Raw genomic sequence first — 24861 nt, forward strand, 5'->3', positions numbered from 1 at the left:
GTTAGTGTCATAATACGAGAATTATATAATATGGGATTATTTCTTATATATGTAATTTTATTGGTAGATGTTTGATTCATATGACTATATATTAAATACATGAAATATAATATAACATATGTGTGTGATTTTACATTAGATAAACTGGGATATATTTTTATTACGAAGTTTAATCTTAGGTTTCTTAGAAGATGTTGAGAGAAGAGTTTAGGAGAAGGTTAAACGTGTCATTTTGTTGTTTTTATTCCAATATTAATAATTTTAAAATTGTTATCCTGCACAGGGTGCATTATAAATATAATACTTTAATTGTGGTATAATAATTCTGACATTATTTATGTAACATATTTAATATCAAACACCAGCAGATCGACTGAAGAATTGTAAAAACAACATATAGAATTTTTCTTTGTATATTGAATGATTTCTGTTATACAATGTTGATGTATAAATACAAGGAGGAAAGGAATTTAGGGTAAAAACTACTCTACAACTGATTTATTCTCTACAACTGAAACTAGATAAATACAAAAAATAAATAAATAAAATTATATTACAGGTTGTATAAGTAGTGAATCCTGATCTTCTAGAAGAGTGGGCCTTTTAGCTGCGTCCAGTGATGAGCCCAATAGAAAATAAGCCTGTCCTCTTTACAGATCAAAAGAGAGTCCGGTCAAATAAGGGACAACATTTTCGAACAAACCAAACCTTAGCCACTCAAACATCAACTACTTCTGTTATCACTCTAAGAAATTAGGGTAACACCGCTCCCTCCTTCCCTTCCCCCCCCCCCCCCCCAAGTTGGAGGGGGAGGTACAAACACCGAAATTTCCCAATAGATTCTAATGAAGAGGACCTGTGAGATGTTTAGTAAAGAGATCCGCAAGCTGAGAATCAGATCGAACAAAGGAAAGAGAATTAAGCGCAGCAAGAAATTGTTGTCGCACAAAGTGATAGTCGATTTCGACATGTTTGGTTCGTTCATGGAATATAGGGTTTTTGGTGTTATGAAGTGCAACTTTACTATCGGAATGAAGAGGAACAAGCAAAAAGATTAAGGATTGACAGATCTTCAAAAGGGCGAACAAACAAAGTGAGTTCAGCTACAACTCGTCGCATAAAACAGTATTCCGCCTCCACAGAACTAAGTGAGATGGAGGTTTTCTTCTTTTACTTCCAAGAAATAGGAGAAGAACCCAGGTAGATGCAATTCTTTTTGTCCTTTGTTGTTCTTGAACCTTTTGAAATTTGCTCCCTGATTGTTAGCATTAAAAGAAGCTAAATCCCCGGGATAAGCAGGTGTAGCATGGATTCCTCTTTGTTTCTCATCTTGAATGATTAGAGAATAAGCCTTTCCTATAGAGGGTAAAGGGGAGGATAGGAGTATGTTTCTCCTTACACCAATGAATGTATCATTTTGACCCATTAGAAATTGCAGAAGCCTTTCATCTTGTTGTGCTTTCTGTGACTTTGCCTTAAATCTAGACTCAACACACTACAAAAAATTTAGCTTACAACCACACTTATTTTAGACTATGCCCAAGAAGTGTTACCAAAAATACTTATGGGAACGCTTTCAAATGGTGGTCTTTGAGTAGAGTCTTTGACTATGGTTTTTAAGGCAATACTTGAAAAACGTTGCTTTAAAATGAAAAGACTACACTTTTTAAGGGCGGCTAATAAAACGTTCCTTTAAAACGAAAATACTACACTTTTTAAGGGTGGATAATAATAAAATATATGGAAACCTTTATTATAGATTTTTAAGAGTGGTTTTATCGGCAGAACTAATGTTACCCTTTAGAAGCGTACCCTTAAAATTTTCCCAAAAATTTCCGAAAAATTAAAAAGGCAATAACATCGATACTCATCTATATACCTCTTTCCAAAAGTACTGGAAAAAATTAATCCATCCGCAATTCGTTCCCCCCTCCCATAGTTTCGTTTTACTCAGCTTTGCGTCGCTTATGTTACCGAACCAACACCGCTATTGTCCCCTGGGATGACTGGTATGGTGTGCTCTTTCTTTTGTTCGGCTGATTGACTACTATTTTCTCTCTTCCTCATTCATCTTTTTAATTTTTTTCTTTTGGTTTGATATTAATATACCTGAACAGCTAAACTTTGCTCAGGATCGACAATCTTTTGTTGTTCAAGATGAGCGGTTAAGATCTCTTCTGGCGATTACGCAGTCATGACCATGAGAGTTTTATGAAAAAATAATTTTTTCAGTTCAGTTGTTAAGAGAGACTCACACTGACTCCTAAAGCCTTAGACGTCAAAGAAATTAATGAATTTTTTGTTCTTGCTTATGATTCAGCGGGTAATAAATTATGATTATATTATCTTTACCAATACTGATCTAGAAATCACTAATTTTCTTCTAACATTGTATCATTATTTGATTAGAAATATTTCATGTGTGCATTTGTTAATTATGCTAATTAAGCATAGGGAAAAATTAATATAGTCGTAAATTCTTATTAAGCTGTAGGGATTATCTATGTTTAGCTTTGCTATCTTCTGAATGTTAAAATTTACATTTCAACACATGCTTCATTGTTACGAGAGGTCTTGTATATGGCAAACTTGGATACAGAGCTATTCATGTTAGTATTTTTGCATTGAATTCTAATAATATTTGATTCTTTTCTCTACCAAAATTAGTCAACACTCGGGAAGATCTGTGGTATACTTGAAGTTAGGTTTGGCATAAAATGAGTGTCATGACTAGGTAAGAGATTTTTATTCTCTTTATTTTCTTAGTATGCTCCTATACAACACCCTATTTTGGAAAGTTATTCTTAATTTTTACGATCTATTTGTTAAGTATAGTTATTGATTAAATGAATATCTATTTTCAAATCTAATATAACCATTGATTTTTAGGTTTTCAAATGTTTTGTCCTAAGGCTGGATGGATCTACCAAGAAATAGCAAAGAGTATACTGATGGTGTTCAATATTTCTTAGGGTTTGCTAATTCAAATGATGAATGTTTGTACATGTTTCGCTAGAAAAGTCGTTCAGTCAATTTCTTGATTAACAACTAAAGAAACTCTAGAAACTACCACAACAATAACAACATACCCAGTATTATCCTACATCATGGGGTTTGGGGAAGGTAGTGTGTACTAGGGCTGTTCAAAACCGAACCGTAATCGTTAACTGAACTGCAAAATTGGCTTATTGGTATCGAGTTATTGGGGTAGTGGTTGGTGAATGGATTTAGACCTTATAATTTATAGCTTAACGGTTTGGGAGCGAATTATTCAATTTTTTTTATCGCATAAACCGTTGACCTGTTAAGAAGTTTTATATTTATATTTTTACTCCTAGGTATATAAAGTAATATATAAAGTAATACTAAATAATAAAGTACTATTGAAACAAAATATAAGCACTACTATTTGATCAGTGATGAGTGTGAGTTGTGAACTTGTGATTACTTCTTGGACTTAGATTATATAAATGTAAGTGCTACTCATAGAACCCATCATGATCTAGCAAATTTAAGAACTACTCACAGAAAATAAATATAAGCACTAATGGAAAACTACTTACAAGCACCAAGCATATGTGATGCTTTACTCCAAATTTTCTCTTATCTCTAGTTCTCTACTTATTTTTTATTGTCTATTTGATTTAACCAATAAATCATCCGATAACCGTCTGATAATCGCTAATCTGATACCAATTCATCTGATATTTTATTGGATGGCTAGCAGATTACAATATTTATAAATCGATAATCGATAAGCCAAACCGTTAAGCATAAATATCCGCCCGATAAGCACCCCTAGTGTGTACACAGACCTTACCTCTATCTTGTGATGATAGATGGGCTGTTTACAATAGACTCTCTGCTCAGGAAAGCATAAGCACCACGTTAATAAAAATATAAATAAGAAGGGACATCATCAAAAATCCATATAAAAGCAGAATAAAGATAACAAGATAGTAAGGTGATCAACAACGAAAGAAAACAGCGGTTAGTCATAAAAATATACTACTAACAGAAAGCGAGACTGCGTGCCAATACCTCTCCCCACCTCTTCTTTGGACTTCCTCCACCTCTCCGTATGCCCTCTAACGGGGCGTCTGTTCTCCTCCTCCTCACATGGCTAAACCACCTAAGCTGCACTTCCCGCATCTTGTCCTTAATAGGGGCCAACCCATCTTGTCGCGAATAACCTTATTTCTAATCCTATCTGACCTGGTGTGCCCTCCCTTCCATCTCAACACCCTTATCTCTTCTATCTTCATCTTCTGGACATGAGTGATCTTGACTGGCCAACACTCAACCCCATATAGCATCGTCGGTCTGAACAACATTCTATAGAACTTACCTTTAAGTTTTGGTGGCACTTTCATGTCACACAAAACACCAGAAGCGAGTCTCCATTTCATCTATCCCGCCCCAATACGATGTGTGACATTTTCATCAATATCCCCACCCCCCTAAAAAATAGACCCAAGGTACTTAAAACTTCCTTTCCTAAGAATGACCTGTGAGTCCAGCCTCACCTCCCCTTTCCCTTCTTGAGTCTCACTATTGAACTTACACTCCAAGTATTCTATCTTGGTCCTATTCAACTTGAAACCTTTATACTCGAGGGTCTGCTTCCATACCTCTAGTTGTGCGTTCACACTGTCTCGCGTTTCGTCAATCAATACAATATTATTTGCAAATAGCATGCACCACGGCACATCCCCTTGGATGTGGCACGTTAGTATGTTCATTGTTAGGGCAAAAAAAAGGGCTGAGTGCCAACCCCTGATGCAACCCCATCATAACTAAAAAATGGTCCGAGTCCCCACCCCACCCACCATTTTTACTCGGATCTTTACTCCATCATACATGTCCTTAATCATCCTAAAGAAGGCAACAAGTACACCTCCAGCCTCCAAACATCTCTACAAAACGTCCATCGGAACTTTATCGTACGCCTTTTTCTAAGTCGATGAACACCATATGAAAGTCCTTCTCCCCCCTATACTGCTCCATCAATCTCATAACAAGGTGAATGACTTTTATAATCGAATGCCCCAGCATAAATCTGAATTGATTCTCGTAAATAGGCATATCCCTCCTTACCCTTAGCTCTACCACTCTCTCCCAGACTTTTATAGTATGGCTAAGCAGCTTGATACCCCGATTGGTATTGCAATTTTGGATATCACCCTTGTTCTTGTATGTAGAAACCATTGCTCCATATCCACTCTTCGGGCATTTTCTTCATTCTAAAAATGACATTTAATAACCTAGTGAGCCAGTCCAAGCTTGCCTTGCCCGCACTCTTCCAAAATACTACTGGGATTTCATCTGGCTCGGTCACTTTTCCCCTACTCATATTACACATAGCCCCCCTCCACTTTATCAACTCTAATCTTCCTACAATACCCAAAGTCATAACGACTCCCAGAGAGTTCCAAATCATCCAGTACAATACTCATGTTCCCCTCCTCGTTCAAGAGACTATGGAAGTAGGTTTTCCATCTCCAATGGATAAGCCCCTCATCCAACAAAACTCTACCTTCTTCGTCCTTGATGTACTTTACTTGGTCTAAGTCACGAGAATTCCTTTCTCGCACCTTGTCTAACCTGAATAACCTCTTATCCCCACCTCGGCCCTAGAGTTCCTCATACAAATAACTAAAAGTTGCAGTCTTGGCTACCGTAACTGCTATCGTTGCCTCTCTCTTAGCCAACTTATATTGCTGCCTATTCGTCCTCTTCTCCTCATCGTCTACACTTTTCACTAGCTTCAGATACGTTGCTTTCTTGGTTTTCACTTTTCCTTGCACCTCTCCATTCCACCACCAATCTCCTTTGTGACCACCAAAGTAACCCTTTGAGACCCCTAGTACCTTTCTCGCAGCTTCTCTAATGCACTGTGCAGTCGTGGTTCACAAAGCGCTTGCATCCCCACTACTCTGGGATATATTAAATAAAGATTCAACATAAAGATGCAAACATGTAGATAACAATCTAAACAAGTAGGCAACAAAGCTATCACTAGTTGTCACACCCCTTTATTACAACCTCACTAAACCCTCTTAAAATAATAAAAGTGATTTTGAAGCTCAAAAAGGGTTTCAATTATGAAAAGTGACAAAATTGTGTTCAAATGTTTTTTTCAGAGTCGCCACCTGACATTGGTTTCGACGTGCCAGGTCACCATTTTAAAAAAATGACTTTTCCTTTTAAAACACTTTGGACTCCAAAACTAAGTCTGCACCGGAGATTTGGGTAAGGGGATTCATTTGACTCGGGGAGAAGGTGTTAGGCACTCCCCAAGCCCCGTAAAATTCATGGTTGCGTACATGATCTAGTTGGCTTTTAAAAAAATTCAAATTGAGGTAAAATCATATAAAAGGAAAATAAACACAAAAGAGGCTCGAGATCGTCCCCACCTAAATGAAAGAAAATTAAAAGAAGGAAAATTAAAATTAAAGTTCTAAATTATCTTACGCTACTTATTCTACGATGTTCGCCATGACCTCCAATTACAGAATACTACGGGGCATTCCCCAGAATAAAATATGTATAAATCCTTCGGGGCATTCCCCGGATAAATTTAACTCAAGGAACGACCTCTCGCCTCAAAACTAACAAAAATCCTAAATTTTGCCTACCCAGGTGATGACGGCCTAAACATACTTCTAGAGGGAAAAGTAATATAAGTAAAAATAAATACAAACTAAAAAGAAATAAAATTTGATTCCATGCTCTCTCCCTTTTTTTTCATTATTTTATGTATTTAGACCAAATCCGATCCTAAAGCATATAAAAATATTTAATTATCTGATGGATTGGACTTCCTCATCCCCACGATCCCACTCAAACAATTCATTTTGTACACCAAAGCAATTAAAAAAACGAAAACACGGACAAGCATGCATTCAAATCACTTAGAAGAAAATGGGTGCTAAGAAAGAAAATAAAATGACAGTAGTACTTGAAGATACCATGAAAGCTATTAAAGATTCCACACCCTCCCCAATTGGCTCATTAACCTCCTAACCTTCATCATGTCAAATATCCTACTCTAAACCCAAAATTAGACTAGTTCATCCCTAAAGTCAATATAATGACCAAGCTAGGTATCCCCATCCAAGAAGACATTTTATAGATAGCCAAAATTCAGATTAACACGAGGATCTCGCCTAAGCTTTTAATCAAATTTAGCCACTTAAAACCTGTTAAAAAAAGTTACATAAACTAAATGATAATCTAGTCCTCCTTAATGAAACAGAGAAAATTTTAATAAAGAACTAAAATAATAGGTAATCGAACAAAGATTCAATAGGTGGCATCAAGAGAAACAAATCTGAAAATTAGATAACAAATAGAGTTAGAGTCGGACCTTGATATAGCTGAAAATTAATTATTTCACTGCTTTGAACTCAAAAATGTAAAGAACTGCGAGCCAAAACTCAAATCGGCACCGAAAAGCTTGAAACCAAAACGACCTCAATCAAACTCCGTCGGATTCCAAATCGAAAATCAGAAGCAGAAGTCCGTTTTTTTACTCTCTCTCTCTGTTCTCCTCCCTCTCGTCACTCTTTTTCTGTCCGTTCCCTATCTATGCGTGTGGGGGGGGGGGGGCTGTTGGTGGTTAGTTTAAGTATTTGGGAGGTAGTTTTAATGGAGTTATTGGCTGTGACATTGGATCTATGGAAATTGAGGGAAGAAATATTTAGAGTAGTTTCTGTGTTTAAAAATGGAAAATGACTAGCGAAGAAGATGAACATGAATTCTTTTGTGTGGGAGCTTGTGTAAGCACGTGATTTTTGCTTCACGGACAAGCACTCCAAAAGAAAACAAAAATAGTGACCAGTGACCTCGCTGTACAAATTTTCCAATTTTTCATGACATGTACTGCTAGTCATTTGTGGTTCATCCCATTTTTTTGCATTTTTTGATCTTATCAGTCAAAACACAAGGTATGTCTGTCATAGTAATCAAACCGTAATTCAGTAGTTAAAAGAAAATTCAAAAATATATGTGCATTGTTCGTTCTAGGTTGTGATTTAACTTACTTGAACATTTTAATTTGGTGTGATAATGGTGTTGAAGTGTTACATTGTTGTTTGTTTTAATTTCATTTGTTTTACTATTTATTTGTTATTTTTCAAAAAACAAAAATAAAGGAGTTGAAAATTGGTTTGGGCCCAAAAATGAAACGAAATAGGCCCAAAATCGGCACTCAAGTCCAGTCCAAATCCGGCCTGCCCAAGCACCAATTCAAACGACGCCGTTTCAGGCAAGTCGATCTGAGCCGTCTAAGCCTCTTGATCCAACGGTCCACATCCGCACCCGTGACCCGACCTGTTTAGCCGGTCCAACCCAATCCATCACTTAAACCCAAACGACCCCGTTTTAATACCAAACGACCTCGTCTCACCCCTCACCATCAGATCCAAGCCGTTGAGATCATCTGATCCAACGGCTCAGATCTAAAGCCCTAGACCATATATAAGCTTTCTATCACACCCCACGCCCCCTAGTCGAACCCCCCCTTTACTCATCTCCTTCCTCACCAAGCCCTGAAACCCCCCGAAACCCTAGCAGCCGCCCTAGTTTCCCCTTCACCAGAACTCGGCGGCATGAATGCCGGTGACCACCTCCTGAACACCCTAGGACCCCCTCACTCTCCTGAATATGGATCTATTACCCCTAGCCTCGAATCCCCTTCCTTAATCTCGAATCTTCATTTGAAGATTCGAGTCGAACCCGGACCTATACCAAACCTCACCATCTTCATACCAGACACTCCCCTGACCCCTCGTGACCAAACCAGGCTTGGTTTGGTCCGAATCTACCCACAACTCTTAGAATCTCAAATCTAAGAATCCAAAACCTAGAACAGGAATAGCCTTGGAAACCGGCCAGTCTTATCAGAGTTTGAGGTCTAATAGACCTTAATCAAGGTGTTCTCGTGTGAGAACACCCTGATTAAAGTTTGTTCGGCCTCAAGGGTTCAAAGTTGAGTCAGATTTGGGTCAGTTTGGTTTAAACTTTTTCAGTAAGTTTTCTCTTTTCTTTGTTTTAGTTTTGATTGAGTTGTTAGCATGCCTTGTTGTGACTGTTTGTTATTGTCTGATAGTTTTCTTAATTTCTTCCATCTCTGCCAAAGACCTTTTTATTTGGTCGATTGTTTTCTGTGTATGATTTCAATGTATCCTGTGGTAAACATGTCCGATTAGGATAGTCGTCGCATAAATAATTTATATAGGTTCCCAGTGATTGACCAAAGTTGTCTGAAGCCTTTAGGTCCCTGTATGTATTTGTTTATATGAACGACTGATTGTTACCTGTTATAATTAGTATAGTCGACTTGATAAATGTTGTCGATTAACCTCCTACGACTGAATGTTCAAATATTCTAATTCGTACAACTTCACGTAAGTGAATGAACCTGTTGATCGTTAATTGGATGCTTGACATTAGATGTGAATACTAGCTTATAACTGCATTGTAAACAAATTAAAAGAATCAGGCTAGGGCAGTCTTGAATTTGAACTTTCAGAAGTTCAAAATACCCTGATGCTACAATGGGTTTAAGGCAGTAATAATCAGAGTTTAACAGGGGTAGTCTGGGGTTTGAAAAGAACAGAAAAGCTTAGTTTAAATGAGCTGACAAGTAGGGTACTAATTTGGGATTAAACTAATGCCAATGGGGAACAAGACACTAGAGTATGAGGTTTAAAATGAATACTTAAATGAACCCATAACTCTTGAACAAAGGGAATAAGCCAGGCGTGGGGAACAAAATGGCTGGCATCAAAAAGATGCTTAGGCATGGGATTTAATAGGGATGGGCAGTCCACAATTGGGAGAATCCAGGCAGCTTGACTGCACTGGTTGTTTGGCTTATAATTAGGCTATTTCAGAACTTAAAAGGGGCTGGAAATTTTAGTCTTGAAGAGAGGTCTTGTGAGTTGAAGAGAACCGAAAAAAAACAGAAAGAAATTTCCAGAAATACTGTAACTGAACACTGTCCAAAATTGCACAAAGAAACCAAGTTAGTTATCCTAACTGGGATTGTTATTTGTTCCATTAAGAGAAGTCTGTGTTCTTCTGCTGTGATTGTCACTACACTGAGCTTTCTGTGTGCTGTTGGTTTGAGTTTTGGTCTCTTTGATTGTCGAAACTGTGCTGGTTACTTGCTGAGCCTTGGTGGTTATTGAACTCCTGTGGCTATAGCACAAAAAATTCTGTTTCCTTTCTCGACTGGTTTTGTTTCCTTTCCTGTTTTCCTGGGATTATTAGTCTGTTGCTCGACCAACGTGTGAACTTCATCTTTGTGGCTGTTTGGTTGTTGCTGTGTTGTGCTATTTATCTGCTGCTGCTGTGCTTGCTGCGTACCACTCAGCTGATCATTTCCTTCTTTTTTTGTTCTCTATACCAGGTACATGACTAATATACTGTCAAATGTAATTGGAAAGGTGAGCATGAATACAAAAGAAAAGACCTGAAGAGTGACTTTTATACATAGATTGTTACATTAAATATCATGTACTGTATAATAATTTTCATTCCTTTTTGATAATAGAAGTAGCATGTATGCCCAGTATATATCAATGTAGATTAGCTGAATGTTAGTTTATATATGTATGCTGTTAGGTGAAAATATTCCCCATGTAATAGGTTGTATCTTAGACTTAGTTTAACTGTGTAGTATATTCTTTAATGTAGGCCAAGCATGAAAACTATCCACTACTAGTTAAGTTCTTTCCCTTTAATAAACGATCCCTTTATAACTGATAAACCACGCCAATAGAACCCAGAACAAGTTCACGGCCTCAACCTCACAGAGGTCGAGCCCAGGTCGAAACAGACCAAGCAGGCCCGCATCGAACAAACAATGGCCCAGGTCTGGCCCATCACGCATGAGCTGGATTTGGGCCCTTAATTCTTGCTCGGCTGACTGTGTACGTGGCCGTGCTTCTGATTTTGCGCAAGCACTCGGAATTCTGTTATAGATAACTTGCAAGTATGTAATTAACTAGGGCTATCTACTGTTTTCAATTAGTAGAGACAAACGCGACAAGAAACGTAGTTGCTATAGAATATCCTTTTAAAATAAGGACGAGATGAGCCTCGACAAAAATAAAGAAAAACGCACCAATTGCGGGGCCCTCGTTAAATGTATATATTGAAGCATTCAGTCCCTAAGGTGGGTCGTTTAGCAAATCTCACGACCTCCCGGATTAATAACGCGATAGCCTCTTTAAGCGCGTATTTAATAATTTTACCTTCTTAAATTCGGGTGCGCATTTATGTGACCCAAATCCAAATCTCGACGGATTCGAAATGTGTTTCTAGTCACGGGTACATTGATTGTGACGTGGTTCGAGATGCATGTCCATGACGTCGCAAATTCCTTTTAAAAATAGAACGAGACGAGCCTCAACAAACAAAATGTATAAAGCTGCGGGGCCCTCTAGAAATGTATATATCAAAGTATTTAGAATTCGGGACGTGCCGTTTAGCGAATTTCACGGCTTTCCCAAAATAATAACGCGATAGTCTCTTAAGGTGTGTATTTAATAATCTATTTTCTTAAACTTGGGTGTGCATTTCATGCGACCCAAATCCAAATCCCAAAACGTCAAATAAAATATGTTCCGGATTGTGGGTGCATTTCATGTGACGCAGTCCAAAGACATGTTTTTTTAGCAATGTTCACATTCCTAAAAATAATGATAATAAAGCGGTAAAAGATAAAATTTGCACATGGTTCATAATTGTATTTAAAATCAGATAAATAAGCCGAATATAACAGTTGAGCGACCGTGCTAGAACCACGGAACTCGAGAATGCCTAACACCTTCTCCCGGGTTAACAGAATTCCTTATCCGGATTTCTGGTACGCAGACTGTAATACGGAGTCATTCTTTTCCTCGGTTCGGGATTAAAATTGGTTACTTGGGACACTCTAAATCTCCCAAGTGGCGACTCTGAAATAAATAAACCAATCCCATTTCGATTGTCCTTCAATTGGAAAAACTCCCTTGTACCCCCTCGGGTATGAAAAAGGAGGTGTGACAGCTCTGGCGACTCTGCTGGGGAAGAAAAAAAAAACCAGAACTACTGGTTCTGGGATAGAAATTCGAGCTTAGAATAAATTGTTATATTCAGGTTTATCTGATTTTGTTACATGATTTGTGCTTAATGTGCTAATTGGTTGCCTTTTACTGCTTTGATATTACGTGAACTGTATATAAATTGTGCTGAAACCCATCTTCTCCCTGAGTCTTCTAAATCATGAAGAAAGGCGTACTTCGTACGGCTTCTTTTCTGTATAGTGTCAAATCCCAATTTAGAACGAGGTTCGGACAAGTTGCTAAGCCGGTGAAGCTTCTGTATTCCCGGTACGCTGCCCCCCGGCTCGAGCTATCCGCTCGGGTAAGCCAGGTCTAGAACAAACACCCAGGTTTTGAACCTAGAATAACTCAACTTCATGCCGGATCCCTAGTAGGAACGCTTATTTGCATCATGTGCATTTTTGACTTAGGGGACTCAACACAGGGGTTGGGTCCGTCTAGGAATAGCAACCTGAAATAGAAAAGGCCATCCTGATGCATCCTACTCACTGCTTGTGCATTTATTTGCTTCAAACATGCATGATGACCGGTTTTGAATGTTGGGAATTTTTTTTTAAAAAAAAAAATAAAAAAAAATAATAATAAAAAAAATGACAAAGTGCAGATAGAAGAGAAAATGGGTATATTTATGAGTTTGTTTTACTAAAAACAAAGGAAAAGAGAAAAGAGAAAAATAGCAAGCTGAGAATGAGGAATGAGTTTTTATTTTATTTTACTCTATTTTCAAAAAAAAAATAAAAAAAAAATAATAAATAAATAATAATAAATAAATAAACTAGTTAGTTTATTACCCGAACTACGTCGGTTTGATTCTCACCGGATGTGGGATACGTAGGCAACCCTCATCGGGTCCAACTCCCTTTTTCATTTTACCAATAATGATATACCATAAAGCATATATGTACATATATATACACATGTATATAAATACATATATTGTTTGTTTTTTGTTTTCAAAGATTTTTTGTTTAGAGCCAAAATAAAGGTTTTTGTTTTCGCCTAAAAAGTCACCTTAATAAATGTGCAGGATGAGCACAGAGCAAAATGAACCATTCTCGGCCCTCAGCGAGGTCCCTCTACAACTCCACATGTGGTGGAATGACTTGGAAGCCGATAGCAAAGGGGTAGTAGGAAGAATATTGGGAGGTTTTGTAAATTTGTTGGGTGTTAGGCCGAGGACAGATATTCTTGAAGCTCTAATACCATTTTGGGACCCAACCCGCAATGTATTCCGTTTTGTTGACTTTGAACTTTCACCAACACTTGAGGAAGTCGCCGGATATGCGGGATTGAATGAGAGGTTAAGAGGGCAATATTTGCTTTCGCCAAGGCCAGTGTCTCCGCATGCGTTTCTGGATCTACTAAGCATCAGTCGGAAGATACAACATGACGATTTATCGAGAGGATGTTGTGATCTCCATTTCTTGTATCAGCGGTACGGAGCCCCGCAGGGTTTCGAGGAACCGAACCTTGGGCTAACTCACGGCGGGAACAGAAACAAATGGGAAGCAAGACGTACTTTGGCTTTTATCACAGCATTCTTGGGAGTCATGGTCTGTCCAAGGAAGGATAAAAAGATAGAGATAGGTCTGGTAGGGATGGCCGACGTGGCAATCAAAAGAACCAATAGTACTGTGGTTCCTTTGATTTTGTCCGAAATCTACCGGGCTCTGACTATATGCCGAGAAGGAGGCAAGTTCTTCCAAGGTTGCAACCTGTTACTTCAGCTATGGATGCAGGAACATCTCCATCACCGAGTAGGATACATGAACCACGGGTTGACCGAGAGGAATTGTATCAGCGGATTCAAGAAGCGCATGACAGGCGCCAGATTTCCTGAAGGTGTCGAAGCATGGTTTACACGGTTAAGGTCAACAACAGCTGACCAAATTGAATGGGCATTCGGTTGGTTGACTGATACTGAGGTGATCTACATGTCGGCTGAAGAATGTCATGTTCTCTTAATGGGGCTTCGCAGCATCCAGCCATATGCCCCTCATCGGGTATTACGACAACTGGGCAGGTTTCAAGTAGTCCCTACTGATGAAGATCTGAGCAAGCATGCCTTGGAATTAAGCCCGGGAGTCATATTCCCCGAGGGGAAGATTAGAAAACTGTGGCATGAATGTAGATTCTTGGAGCCCAAGACCATGGTGCGAGAACTAGCTAAAGGTGAGGTAGACCCAAAGTACGATGCTTGATTCGAAAGAAGGTTTCAGATTCGACAAAGACCTGCTAAAAGGGCCCACGTCCAACACTTCACAGATGATTCACAAGAGCAATGGGGATGGTTAAAAAGGGAGGAAGGTTACCGGGTTGAAATCGGGAAGCTAAAGCAACAAGTCGAAAGGCTTGTATTTGAGAACAATGTGCAAGTCGCCTCGGAGCAGGCTGAAAGAAACAAGCTAGCCCAAGAAAACCAAACCTTGAAGGCCCGCCTTCGCCAAGCCAGTAAGAGTAACGTTGACCGACAGAAGCGTCGCTCTGACGAAAGATTGATAGCAAGTTTGAGAAGTCAGGTCATCCAGAGCCAAGAAGAATTAGAACAATCAGAAGCTTGCATAGCAAGGATGAAGGTCAGATGGGCAAAGTACACAATAGCCCGGAAGCAGCGTTTGCAACAGGTCATAAAGGATTATGAAATGAGCGTCGGGATATTAAGGGAGACGAACTCCACTCTACATGATCGGATCGTCAAACAAGCACGAGACGCCCAGGCTGACAGAAGACAATGCTACGATGCAATGGCCTGCATGGAAAGACAAATGGAGTTGTTCCAGGATCGACTTGCCGACAATGCTCAGGCACTGGGGTTAAAGAACCGACAAATCAGGCAGTTGTTCAGTGAAAGGGATAACATTCGAGCAAGGATTGACGAAATCGGGCATTACATCTACATGAAATGCCTGGCATGTGAGCGAACACCTCGGAAGACCCTCCTTGTTTCCATCATGGGCTGCGTCCACCGGATTATGAACGAGTTGAAGAGCCTGCAAAGAGACCTCATACCTAGAGCCGCGGAAAGGCCGAATGATGCCTCGCGGGCCCTTAAGTTGGAGAATTAGTTTTTGGTCAAGTCTTTTTTATTTGGCTTTTGTTGTTTTCCCATATGTTGTTTTCTTTTCTTCAAACCAAGTTTAAAACCGTGGAGTCTGTACTGTTGCTATTTTTATTTGAAGTAATGTGTAATAGCAAATTTTGATAATGAAATTAAGTGATTCCAGAAGAATTTCTATGTGTCTTTACTTTGAGGCAGAACTACGCTTGGTCTGATTCGCGCGGGGACGTGATACGTAGGCAATCCCCATAAGATTCGACCGCTTTTAATAAAGAAAGAAAAGAAAATACAAAAATAAATAAAAAGGGGGCAAATGAACAAGCCGGGATGACGCATGTTGTTTGAAGCAAAGCATGTAGAAACGGTTAACTGCCTAGGAGCATTGCATCCTCTATGTGTTATGATCAAATCTGTTAAACTCTAACGCTAACAAAGTTTGTTGTTGTCTGATTCAGACAAGTTAGTTGTTAAAGAACTCTGGCAACACACTCCTATCAAACCAGATCCAAAGGACCGATAGCAACAAGCATGACTACTTCAGAGAATAGTAATGAGGAAGAGAGGCCGATGAGCCAGTTGTTAAAAGAAGCGATGGAAAAGATTGAAAGGATGGGACTAGAGATGAATGCAATGCAGCTAGCCATAGCCAAAACACAAAAGAGCCCTGAAACACTGGGACACATGCCAGAATACCCTCACTCCGGCCCTTCCACAAGCCGCCCAAATCCCCTTTATCATCAAGAAAGAAGCCCTCATGATTCCCAAGCTCCACCACCCCATCAACCTCTCCCAACACCCAATATTCCCATTTTTGTGGGACCAACATCAGCCCCTTTGCAAAGAACGACCAGTGAGCCATTGTTTCAGGCTCACGATACACAATACTATCCCCCTAGCCTACGTTTCATGCTCCCGAGCCACAGACTTACAATCCACACTTGGAAGTGCCGGCAGAGATTGAGAAGCCGGTCAAGGCCCCTGAACAGGATGAGGTATTGAGAAAGTTCAAAAGCCTGGAGCAGTCCTTCAGGAACCTGCACGGTTTGGGCAACCAGGTCAGCGTAGCATACAAAGATCTGTGCCCTTTCCCAGACGTCCAACTCCCGGCTGGGTTCAAGATGCCTAAGTTTGATTTATATGAAGGGCACGGTGATCCCATGGCACATTTGCGGGGATTCTGTAGCAAAATGAGAGGGGCAGGCGGCAAGGATGAGCTGCTGATAGCTTATTTCGGCCAAAGTCTGAGCGGATCTGCACTAGAATGGTATACCAGGCAGGATTCCAGCAGGTGGTACACGTGGGACGATCTGGCGCAGGATTTTGCAGGTCATTTCCAGTACAATCTCGAGATAGTCCCTGACCGTCTCACATTATTAAGAACTGGGAAGAAACCCGGGGAAAGTTTTCGCGAGTTCGGGTTCCGCTGGAGAGAACAAGCAGCTAGAGTCGATCCTCCCATGAGAGAGGGAGAGATGGTGGACTATTTCTTGCAAACATTGGATCCAACCTACTTTGGTCACTTGGTGACAACGGTTGGAAAATCTTTCAACGAGGTGGTCAAGATAGGGGTCATGATAGAAGAGGGTCTGAGGTCTGACAAAATCTTGAACTACTCGGCACTCAAGGCCACATCCCAGGCTATTCAGAGCGGCACGGGAGGTGCGCTAAGAAGAAAGAAAGAAGAGGTTGCCACGATCGAGGCATGCAATTGTCTAGGGCTGACAGGCCACACTACAACCAACCCAGACCTCACAGGTCAAACTACCCATACAACCCACCCCAAAATTTCTATCCACCTCGAGAACCACATTGTTCCGTACACCAGGCCCAAGCATACACTCAGCCTCCGGTTCGCCCACAATGGCGCGCGCCGGCTCCCCAGAACATATATGCACCACCACAAAACACCTATCCTCCACCGAGGGCGTATAGAAACCCTTCAGGGGCAGGCTTCCGGGGAAATCCAGATGCTAGGAATGACAGGTTGCGGAAGCAGAGAACTTTCACGGAGTTGGGAGAAACCTACACCGCTTTGTTCCACAAGCTGAGGCAATTGGGTTTGGTTAGTCCTGTCCAGACTCGAGAACCAAATCCCCCACCTCAGAATTTGGATCGATCAATAAGTTGTGAATACTGCTCAGGGATGCTCGGGCATGACACCGAGAAGTGTTGGAAGTTAAGGCATGCCATACAGGATCTTATCGACACCAATAAGATCGAGGTCCAGACACCAGAAGCTCCTAACATCAACCAAAACCCACTGCCAGCGCACCACGAAACTCACATGATTGAGTTGGTGTGTGAGGGAGGAGAATTGAGAAAACCCTCACAAACAGTGATGATGATCCAAGCCGCCCCGAAAGAAGTCTCAACCAGTGGAGGAACGAGTGTACAGTCGCAGGGAGAAGGCGTCAAGCCGGTAGTGATATTGGGAAAGAGCCCGTCCGCCATAACAAGCAAACCCGAGCCAAGCAAGTTGGTAATACCAGGGATCCCGCCCACACCGGCGGTCGTGTTGAAAGGGGTATGTAGAGAACGGGTGACCATAAAGCCTGTGGTCCAGCTGCCGATGATTGATAGCAGGGATGTGCCTTGGAAATATGAAAAGGCGGTGGTGATGTATAAAGGAAAACAGGTGGAAGAAGTTAGTTGTGAAGCGCAAGGGCTGACTCGATCAGGCCGATGTTTCGCTCCGGTGGAACTAAGGAAAACCAACCCAGCTGCAACCAAGAAACCTGTGTCCGAAGAAGAGGCTGAGGAGTTCCTGAGGAAGATGAAAGTACAGGACTATTCTGTGGTCGAACAACTGAGAAAAACACCGGCCTAGATCTCACTGCTGTCATTACTGATCCATTCTGAGGAGCATCGGCGGGCCCTAATGAAGATATTGAACGAAGCTCATGTACCCAATGAGATTTCTGTAAACCACCTGGAAACCATTGACAGCAAGATTTTCGAGGTGAACAGGGTAACATTCTCAGATGATGACCTGCCAATGGAAGGTACGGAGCATAATAAAGCTCTATTCCTAGCTGTCAAATGTGAAGACTCGGTGGTAACTCGAGTATTGGTGGATAACGGTTCAAGTGCCAATATTTGCCCATTATCCACTCTGGACCAGTTAAAGATCGACCGCGGAAGAATCCGCAAGAATAGCATCTGTGTCCGAGGGTTCGACGGAAACGGAACAGCCACTATGGGGGATGTTGTACTTGAATTGACCATCGGTCCAGTCCTGTTTACCATGGAGTTCCAGGTGTTAGATGCCACAGTGTCTTATAACCTGCTGTTAGGACGGCCATGGATTCATGCAGCCAAAGCAGTACCCTCCACCCTACATCAGATGGTGAAGTTCGAGTGGGAAAGACAAGAGGTCGTGCTACACGGCGAGGACCCGGCGTGCATCATGGGTGGCACCACTGTACCTTTCATAGAGACCGCTGACGGCAAAGGTCCTTGGGTCTACCCGATTTTCGATACAGGGTCGGTCAACAAAATCTCTGAAGGAGAGATCATCTCACACCCTAGGGTAGCTGCCGCGACAGTCATGATGGTCTCAGAAATGCTGGGTAATGGATTTGTGCCGGGAAAAGGCCTAGGAGCCGAGCTTCAGGGGATTGTCCAACCTGTCACCTTGCCTAAAAATCTGGAAACTTTCGGATTGGGGTTCAAACCAACCGCAGCAGATAAGAAGCAAGCGCGAAAAATGAAGAAGAGGGTCTGGTTTCTGCCTAAGCCGATGCCACGTCTCTCAAGGTCTTTTGTTAAAGCAAGTGCCAAGGGGTCACCGGTCCCAAAGATTCTAGGACCATTGATCGGTATAAATGAGGACCTGAATCAGAGTTTTGAGAGGCTATTCGCTGATGTCAGTGTGGTAGAAGCTGGAGAAGGTTCCAGCAGAACAGAGATACAGTTTGTGGGGCCTGAGGCCAAGACCAACAATTGGACAGTTACTCCTCTTCCTGTCCGAGGGGAGTCTTGGTAGTAGGCTTTGATTTATGTTTTGTGTGGTTTTGTTTTGTTCGGATTATTCCAGGGTGTAATCCAAATTTTATGTTTGTTTTGTAAAAGTGTGAACCCTTTTATCCCGCAAGTTTAATAAAGTTCTCTCTTTTTGTCCTATTTTAATTTTTGTTTTGTTCTTTTTCTTTCTGAACAGTTCTCTTTTTACTGGTTCTAATGACATGGCATGCACAGAAGATCTTCGACCTAGTCTAATAAATCAATCTGAATCCGACTTAATGATGCAAGAAGTCGTTTGTGACGACGAATCTGAATGTGACGAAGGTGAAGCCTTCGAAGAGATAAACCGATAACTGTGCCAATTTGAGGAAAAACCCAAACCCAACCTAAATGACACAGAGGTTGTGAATCTAGGAGACGCTGATAACGTTCAAGAAACCAAAATCAGCATCCACATTGAGCCGAATGTCAGGGAAGAATTGGTCAAAACCCTCATGGAATTCAAAGATGTTTTTGCATGGTCATATGATGATTATGCCTGGATTAAGCACCAATTTAGTGGTTCACAAATTGCCCACTAACCCGGAATACCCTCCGGTCAAGCAAAAACTAAGGAAATTTAAAACAGAGATGAGTGTAAAGATCAAAGAAGAGGTGATTAAGCAGTTACAGGCGAAGGTCATTCGGGTCACTCGATATCCCGAGTGGTTGCCAATGTGTTACCAGTCCCAAAGAAGGATGGGAAAATCAGGGTGTGCGTCGACTACCGCAACCTCAACAAAGCAAGTCCCAAGGACAATTTTCCGTTACCCAGCATTCATATCCTGATCGATAATTGCGCTGGGCGCGAGATCGGATCCTTTGTGGATTGCTATGCGGGTTATCATCAAATCCTAATGGACGAGGAGGATGCGGAAAAAATAGCATTTATTACGCCATGGGGAACTTACTGCTATCGGGTAATGCCGTTCGGATTGAAAAACGCCGGGGCAACGTACATGCGAGCAATGACTACTGTGTTTCATGATATGATACACAAAGAAATCGAGGTGTACGTCGATGATGTTATCATCAAATCTTGGCGTCAGGAGGACCATGTAGCAGACCTAAGGAGATTTTTCCAAAGACTCCAAAGGTATGATATCAAGCTTAACCCGGCCAAATGCGCATTCGGGGTTCCATCAGGAAAGCTGCTAGGGTTCATCGTCAGTCGACGAGGGATTGAGTTAGACCCATCCAAAATTGAATCCATCCGAGATTTGCCACCGCCAAGGAACAAAACAGAGGTAATGAGTTTGCTGGGTAGACTCAATTACATCAGCAGGTTCATCGCCCAACTCACAGCAACTTGTGAGCCCATATTTCGGCTGCTGAGAAAGGATGCTGCGGTAGGTTGGACGGCAGAGTGTCAGGAGCCCTCGACCAAATCAAAGGATATCTGTCTAATCCACCCGTATTGGTCCCGCCTAAGCCTGGGAAGCCCTTAATTCTTTACCTGACGGTCCTGAAAAATTCATTTGGTTGTGTACTGGGGCAACATGATGACACGGGAAAGAAGGAGCAGGCCATCTACTATCTTAGCAAGAAATTCACAGTACATGAGGTCAAGTACACTCAACTCGAGAAAACATGTTGCGCCCTAACTTGGGTAGCTCAGAAGTTGAAGCACTACCTGTCTTCGTATACTACTTATCTCATATCCCGTTTGGACCCATTGAAGTATATCTTTCAGAAACCTATGCCCACGGGAAGGTTGGCAAAATGGCAAATTCTGCTCACAGAGTTTGATATCGTCTATGTGACGAGGACAGCCATGAAAGCCCAGGCGCTGGCCGATCATCTGGCAGAGAATCCTGTTGATGAAAAATACGAGCCTTTAAGAACGTATTTTCCCGACGAAGAGGTAATACATACAAATGAGTTGGAATTACCTGAGGAACCGGGTTGGAAGCTTTTCTTCGATGGAGCTACAAACGCAAAAGGGGTTGGAATAGGAGCAGTACTCATTTCTGAAACAGGACACCATTATCCTGTTACGGCTCAACTACGCTTCTATTGCACCAATAATATGGCCGAGTATGAAGCTTGCATTCTGGGTCTGCGCTTAGCTGCGGACATGGATGTCCAAGACGTCTTGGTCTTGGGAGACTCGGACCTCTTGGTACATCAGATTCAGGGTGAATGGGAAACTCGAGATCTAAAGCGCATACCATATCGACAATGCTTGCATGATCTGAGCAAGCGATTTCGATCGGTAAAGTTCAAACATATCCCGAGAGTTCACAATGAGGTTGCAGATGCCTTGGCCACCTTAGCATCAATGCTGCACCACCCTGACAAAATGTATGTTGATCCTCTGCACATCCAGGTCCGTGATCAGCACGCTTATTGCAACGCTATAGAAGAAGAGGCAGATGGCGAACCCTAGTTTCATGATATCAAGGAATACCTCAGAATGGGGATATATCCGGAACAAGCCTCTGGAGACCAAAAAAGAGCCCTTCGGTGTTTGTCGAATGGTTTCTTCCTCAGCGGAGGAGTATTGTACAAAAGAACCCCAGATTTGGGATTGTTGAGATGTATAGATGCCAGTCAAGCCACGACGGTTATGGCAGAGGTACATGCTGGAGTTTGCGGGCCACACATGAGCGGATATGTATTGGCAAGGAAAATCCTTCGAATAGGGTGTTATTGGCTCACCATGGAACACGACTGTATCACTTTTGTGAGGAAATGCCATCAGTGCCAGATACATGGAGATCTGATTCATTCTCCGCCAACAGAGTTACATACGATGTCAGCACCCTGGCCGTTTGTGGCATGGGGCATGGATGTCATTGGGCCCATCGAGCCGGCAGCATCCAACGGTCATAGGTCCATTCTAGTGACCATTGATTACTTCACCAAATGGGTTGAGGCTAAAACCTTCAAGTCGGTAACCAAAAAGGCAGTGGTGGACTTTGTTCACTCCCATATCATCTGCAGATTTGGAATCCCAAAAGTGATCATCACGGATAACGGTGCGAATCTTAACAGCAGCCTGATGAGAGAGGTATGCCAACAATTCAAGATCACCCACCGCAATTCCACCCCATATCGTCCCAAGGCGAATGGAGCGGTCGAAGCAGCCAATAAGAACATCAAGAAGATACTGCGAAAGATGGTGGAAGGATCCAGACAATGGCACGAGAGATTACCCTTTGCTTTGTTGGGTTACCGCACTACCGTTCGGACTTCTGTAGGTACAACTCCTTATTTGTTGGTGTACGGAACTGAGGCCTTAATACCAGCGGAGGTCGAAATTCCATCCCTACGGATTGTCGCTGAAGCTGAGATTGATGATGAGGAATGGGTCAAAGCTCGATTGGAACATTTGAGCTTGATAGATGAGAAAAGATTGGCAGCAGTGTGCCATGGTCAGCTATACCAGAAGAGAATGGCGAGAACATATAATAAGAAGGTACGCCCCAGGAAGTTTGAAGTAGGGCAACATGTATTGAAGAAGATCCTCCCACATCAGGTCAAGGCAAAAGGCAAATTCGCCCCAAATTGGCAAGGGCCTTATATCGTGACCAGAGTGTTGTCCAATGGTGCTTTGTGTTTGACAGATATCGAGGGAAGATGTGTCGACATGGCTATCAATTCTGATGCAGTCAAGAGATATTATGCGTAATTTCTTTAATTATGGCAATTTTTGGTTCGTTTGTTTGTATTTGGCATTTATTGGATAATGAGATGACGGAGGCAATTCTTTCTTCTATCCAAACACTTTTAACCCTTGCTGCCCTTTTTGAGCCTTAAGTTATTCTTTCATACCCCTCTTTTGGAATCACTAATGGAAAAGACATGAAAAAAAGGGAAAAGAAAAAAAGAAGAAAAGAAAAAGAAAAAGAAAAAAATCTTTAAAGGAAAATGAGAAGAAGGAGAAAGAAAAGAAAAGAAGATAGAATCATAAGAAATACAAAACCGTGGGAACTACGTTTGACCTGATTCCTCGAAGAGGATCACGGCTCGGTCATAGTGTGCATCACAGTGTATATAGGATGCATAATGTACATAGTGTGCATAATAGGCACAGTGTGCGTAACGCACGTAGCTCAACCTAAGTGTAAAAATAAGATTCCCCAAGCAAGAAAACTGGGGCAGAGGTTATGTTTTAAGTTCCAACAAAGGTTTGATTCCAAAAGTTGTAGCACATCACCCATCAAATTATTTTCATTTTTATAGCCTTTCTTTAGCCCCACACCAAAACCAACATCAACGTCCAAAAGACCTCCCGATCAATGTCCAAGAGATGCCAAGTCAGGCAAATAAGGCCGAGAATAATACACCGATCACCAGCAAAGAAGAGGATCGTAAGACTGGGAATGAATTGATGGTCAAAGGAATCTCCAGAAGAGAGGGTCGTATCAATAACACCCCGATTCCTCGAAAGAAATAAAATGAGAGAGTCTTATCGGTGAAAACCTTCACAGGCACCGAAAGGTGACGTAAGATGAGGGATATAAAATGAGAGAGTCTTATCGGTGAAAACCTTCACAGGCACCGAAAGGCGACGTAAGATGAGGGATATAAAATGAGAGAGTCTTATTGGTGAAAACCTTCACAGGCACCATAAGGCGCCGGGAGATGAGAGAGTCTCATTAGTGAAAACCCCTCGAAGGACACTATGAGGCGACAAGACAGATCAACAAAAAGCGACCACATTCGCAACGAAATGGACACTCATTTATCATCCCCAGCAAGTCAGACCATCGGGCAAGTCGATTGATATGAATAGACTAGGTCGGGAATCTATGGTGCACGTCATGATCACGGGGACCAGTCATGTCCTCCAGATAAGTTCTTCTGAGATTCTTCTCCCACCAAATATTGGTTCAGAAAGATTTTCTCCTTTTTCTATCTTTTATTTCTCTTCCTAAAAATTTGTCTTAAAAAGGATTTTTTTTCAAAGCTTACTACCAGAGACCGAAGGGGAATTCATCCAATGCAGGATAACACAAACAGTCTTAAAGGCCGGCCCCAAGCAATGCAATGATCGTGCCTCGCAGTTTTTGGAGGAAGTAAGCTCCTAAAGGGAGTGGTTTCGGGAGTAAAAGCAGACTCCCACAGCATGTGCTTAAAGAGAAAGCATAAAAGGGGATAAATTGAAAACCAGCCCTAGCAGGCTAGAAACCCCCAGCAAGCAATTTTGTCCACCAACCAATTAGGGGAACATAGAGCAAGAAAAGGGGAAGAGAGGAAAAAATCATCCGCCGGAAAGGCACCTTCTACCACCTCGATTAAAACTAACTAAATCCTTTTGTCTGCTGCAGGAAAACAAAGGATTGATAATGGCAGCAAGACGCAACGCCAGGGAAATCACCAAAAAACCGGGGCAGAAAATTTTCTGTCGATTGTCAAAATTTTCTCGGAAGAACGGGGTAAAATGCGGGAATACATTTAAGTTCTAGGTCGCCCACCAGTATAATGCGGAAATACATTTAAGTTCTAGGTCGCCCACCAGTATAATGCGGGAATACATTTAAGTTCTAGGTCGCCCACCAGTATAATGCGGGAATACATTTAAGTTCTAGGTCGCCCACCAGTATAATGCGGGAATACATTTAAGTTTTAGGTCGCCCACCAGTATAATGCGGGAATACATTTAACTTATAGGTCGCCCACCAGTATAATGCGGGAATACATTTAAGTTCTAGGTCGCCCACCAGTATAATGCGGGAA

General features: G+C 41.6%; 1 long non-coding RNA gene across 1 annotated transcript; it reads left to right on the plus strand.

Annotated features, from left to right (window-relative positions):
* The first annotated feature begins 506 nt into the window (after positions 1-506).
* LOC104248889 (uncharacterized) lies at positions 507-2629 on the plus strand. The gene is made up of 2 exons (XR_716569.2): positions 507-1200; positions 2118-2629. It is a non-coding gene; the product is annotated as an uncharacterized lncRNA (long non-coding RNA).
* The last annotated feature ends 22232 nt before the right edge of the window (positions 2630-24861 follow it).

The sequence above is a fragment of the Nicotiana sylvestris genome, chromosome 4 (genome assembly GCF_000393655.2).
Source record: "Nicotiana sylvestris chromosome 4, ASM39365v2, whole genome shotgun sequence".
Classification (NCBI taxonomy): Eukaryota; Viridiplantae; Streptophyta; class Magnoliopsida; order Solanales; family Solanaceae; genus Nicotiana; species Nicotiana sylvestris.